Source organism: Astyanax mexicanus, unplaced genomic scaffold, assembly GCF_023375975.1.
Source record: "Astyanax mexicanus isolate ESR-SI-001 unplaced genomic scaffold, AstMex3_surface scaffold_31, whole genome shotgun sequence".
NCBI classification, from domain to species: Eukaryota; Metazoa; Chordata; class Actinopteri; order Characiformes; family Acestrorhamphidae; genus Astyanax; species Astyanax mexicanus.
The window spans coordinates 2,769,411-2,773,641 of record NW_026040041.1 but is presented as its reverse complement, the minus strand read 5'-3'; the positions used below and the strand labels follow the sequence as shown (position 1 = coordinate 2,773,641).

General features: G+C 36.8%; 1 long non-coding RNA gene across 2 annotated transcripts; it reads left to right on the top strand.

The window, feature by feature from the left end:
* The first annotated feature begins 1,286 nt into the window (after positions 1-1,286).
* Positions 1,287-3,662, top strand: LOC125788895 (uncharacterized). 2 transcript variants are annotated; one of them, XR_007429865.1, is made up of 3 exons: positions 1,287-1,370; positions 2,789-2,901; positions 3,596-3,662. It is a non-coding gene; the product is annotated as an uncharacterized LOC125788895 (long non-coding RNA). The 2 variants fall into 2 exon arrangements; XR_007429864.1 differs by lacking the exon at positions 3,596-3,662 and adding an exon at positions 2,973-3,023.
* Positions 3,663-4,231: the final 569 nt, after the last annotated feature.

The window sequence follows — 4,231 nt, the reverse complement described above, 5'->3', positions numbered from 1 at the left end:
AGTTCCGTTATAACAAGACACTAGAGTTAAACACTAGAGGGAGCTCACGAGTTGATCCTCTATGAATGGGGGTAAAAATAGCTAAAAGCTAAAAAATTAAATGAAAGATTAACTAAGTAATTAACTACTTGTTCTGAGTATTTATTTCATTTAAAAAAGTAACTCTACTAATGGATTAGCTGAAAAAAAGCAAAGAATGCGTAGCTGTATATATTTTTTCATTAAAATCTACAGTAAAAAGTTTTTAGCCAGTAAAGACTCTGCATTACTGTTGCTGACAGCTGATTGGTTGGCGAGCTGATTCTAAAGATACTTCTAGAACATGTTAAAAAGGTTTATAACTGGACTTCTGAGGTACTGAAACAGTTGATACTGCTCTGTTTTGAGGATATAAGTACAGTATAAAAGTATTTAATCATTTTTAATCTCTGATCAGATTAGCTCTGGCGTGTTCTCGTGATAAAATGAGTTTTTGGGTATATATATATATTGTATATATTGCATTATATAACCAATGGCATTCCACAACTCTTTCACCTAAACTTACTGATTTTTATAAAGTGACCCACTCCAACTTTAAATCACATGTTAATGCATTTTAGAAACAAGTAGTGTAACAAAAAAGGCAAAAGTTTACAAGTTATAAAGACAACACATTGTTAAACTGATTTAAAGTAGGAAGACTGAAATTATAGTCATAAAGTCATATTAATCCATGTTATAATTCCATATTTCTTAATATTTTTCTTTAAAAAATGTAACATAAGAAAACTGAACAGTGTGGACTCTAATCTATTAACCTGATCTTATATAGAGAATAAAATCAACACATTTCACTTAGTGGTTGAAGGGGATCAGTGAATTAAAAATTTGAAATGAAAATTTATCCATGTCTAATAAATAAAGTGCTTGATATCAGAAATGTTTTTTGAAAACATGACTGAAAGTATTGGGACCCTTATATATATATATATATATATATATATATATATATATATTTTTTTTTTTTTTTTTTGAAATCCTGCTGAAATGTGTTAAATTATCTAATGGATTTGAAATTCGTTTTTAAAGTGTGGAAGTGTAATCATACTTTTTATGAATCATATTTTTGAAGAAGAAATTCTCTTTGGACTTCTGTAGAATTCCAAGTTTCAGTGGACCAATCAAAGATCTCCACACCTTACTGTCTCACTTTCCACCAATCAAATGAATCACACTTCTTCAGTCGCTTTCCCTGAAACACACATTAAATCTGTTATAAACATTTACTCAACTCACTCTGGCCACTTTATTAGAAACAGTTACCCTGTGCTTTCACTTTCTGGACACTTTATTAAAAACACCTTGCTGATACTTCAACCTTCGCGAGCGTAACATTAGCAATGAGCTAGCTAACACACTAATGTTACCAGGGAGAGAACTAAAGCTAGTGAAGTGCTAGCTAACCTTAGCAATGAGCTAAATACACACTAATGTTACCAGGGAGAGAACTTAAGCTAGTGAAGAGCTAGCTAACCTTAGCAATGAGCTAAATACACACTAATGTTACCAGGGAGAGAACTAATGCTAGTGAAGAGCTAGCTAACCTTAGCAATGAGCTAGCTAACACACTAATGTTACCAGGGAGAGAAATACAGCTAGTGAAGTGCTAAATAACATTAGCAATGAGCTAGCTAACACACTAATGTTACCAGGAAGAGAACTAAAGCTAGTGAAGAGCTAGCTAACCTTAGCAATGAGCTAGCTAACACACTAATGTTACCAGGGAGAGAAATACAGCTAGTGAAGTGCTAAATAACATTAGCAATGAGCTAGCTAACACACTAATGTTACCAGGGAGAGAAATAAAGCTAGTAGAGGGCTAGCTAACATTAGCAATGATCTAGCTAACACACTAAAGTTACCAGGGAGAGAACTAAAGCTAGTGAAGAGCTAACTAACCTTAGCAATGAGCTAGCTAACAAACTAATGTTACCAGTGAGAGAACTACAGCTAGTGAAGTGCTAGATAACCTTAGCAATGAGCTAGCTAACAAACTAATGTTACCAGTGAGAGAACTAAAGCTACTGAAGTGCTAGATAACCTTAGCAATGAGCTAGCTAACACACTAATGTTACCAGGGAGAGAACTAAAGCTAGTGAAGAGCTAACTAACGTTAGCAATGAGCTAGCTAACACACTATTGTTACCAGGGAGAGAACTAAAGCTAGTAAAGAGCTAGCTAACCTTAGCAATGAGCTAGCTAACACACTAATGTTACCAGGAAGAGAACTAAAGCTAGTGAAGAGCTAGCTAACCTTAGCAATGAGCTAGCTAACAAACAAATGTTAACAGGGAGAGAAATAAAGCTAGTGAAGAGCTGGCTAACCTTAGCAATGAGCTAGCTAACAAACAAATGTTAACAGGGAGAGAAATAAAGCTAGTGAAAGGCTAGCTAACCTTAGCAATGAGCTAGCTAACACACTAATGTTACCAGGGAGAAAACTTAAGCTTGTGAAGAGCTAGATAACCTTTGCAATGAGCTAGCTAACACACTAATGTTACCAGGGAGATAACTAAAGCTAGTGAAGAGCTAGCTAACCTTAGCAATGAACTAGCTAACACACTAATGTTACCAGGGAGAGAACTAAAGCTAGTGAAGAGCTAGCTAACCTTAGCAATGAGCTAGCTAACAAACAAATGTAAACAGGGAGAGAAATAAAGCTAGTGAAGGGCTAACTAACCTTAGCAATGAGCTAGCTAACACACTAATGTTACCAGGGAGAGAACTAAAGCTAGTGAAGTGCTAGCTAACCTTAGCAATGAGCTAGCTAACACACTAATGTTACCAGGGAGAGAACTAAAGCTAGTGAAGAGCTAGCTAACCTTAGCAATGAGCTAGCTAACACACTAATGTTACCAGGTAGAGAACTAAAGCTAGTGAAGAGCTAGTTAACCTTAGCAATGAGCTAGCTAACACACTAATGTTACCAGGGAGAGAACTAAAGCTAGTGAAGAGCTAGCTAACCTTAGCAATGAGCTAGCTAACACACTAATGTTACCAGGGAGAGAACTAAAGCTAGTGAAGAGCTAGCTAACCTTAGCAATGAGCTAGCTAACACACTAATGTTGCCAGGGAAAGAAATAAAGCTGGTAAAGAGCTAACTAACCTTAGAAATTATCTAGCTAACACATTAATGTTATCAGGGAGAAAAAACAACTAAAGCAAGTGAAGAGCTAGATAAACTTAGCAATGAGCTAGCTAACACACTAATATTACCAGGGAGAGAACTAATGCTAGTGAAGAGCTAGCTAACCTTAGCAATGAGCTAGCTAACACACTAATGTTACCAGGGAGAGAACTAAAGCTACTGAAGAGCTAGCTAACCTTAGCAATGAGCTAGCTAACACACTAATGTTACCAGGGAGAGAACTAAAGCTACTGAAGAGCTAGCTAACACACTAATGTTTCCAAGGAGAGAACTAAGACTTGTAAAGAACTAACTAACCTTAGCAATGAGCTAGCTAACACACTAATGTTACCAGGGAGAGAACTAATGCTAGTGAAGAGCTAGCTAACCGTAGCAGTGATCTAGCTTACAAACTAATGTTACCAGGGAGAGAACTAAAGCTAGTGAAGAGCTAGCTAACCTTAGCAATGAGCTAGCTAACACACTAATGTTACCAGTGAGAGAACTAAAGCTTCTGAAGAGCTAGCTAACGTTAGCAATGAGCTAAATACACACTAATGTTACCAGGGAGAGAACTAATGCTAGTGAAGAGCTAGCTAACGTTAGCAATGAGCTAGCTAACACACTAATGTTTCCAGGGAGAGAACTTAAGCTAGTGAAGAGCTAGCTAACCTTAGCAATGAGCTAAATACACACTAATGTTACCAGGGAGAGAACCAATGCTAGTGAAGAGCTAGCTAACCTTAGCAATGAGCTAGCTTACACACTAATGTTACCAGGGAGAGAACTAATGCTAGTGAAGAGCTAGCTAACCTTAGCAATGAGCTAGCTAACACACTAATGTTACCAGGGAGAGAACTAAAGCTACTGAAGAGCTAGCTAACCTTAGCAATGAGCTAGCTAACACACTAATGTTACCAGGGAGAGAACTAAAGCTACTGAAGAGCTAGCTAACACACTAATGTTTCCAAGGAGAGAACTAAGGCTAGTAAAGAACTAACTAACCTTAGCAATGAGCTAGCTAACACACTAATGTTCCCGGAGAGAGAACTAAAGCTAGTG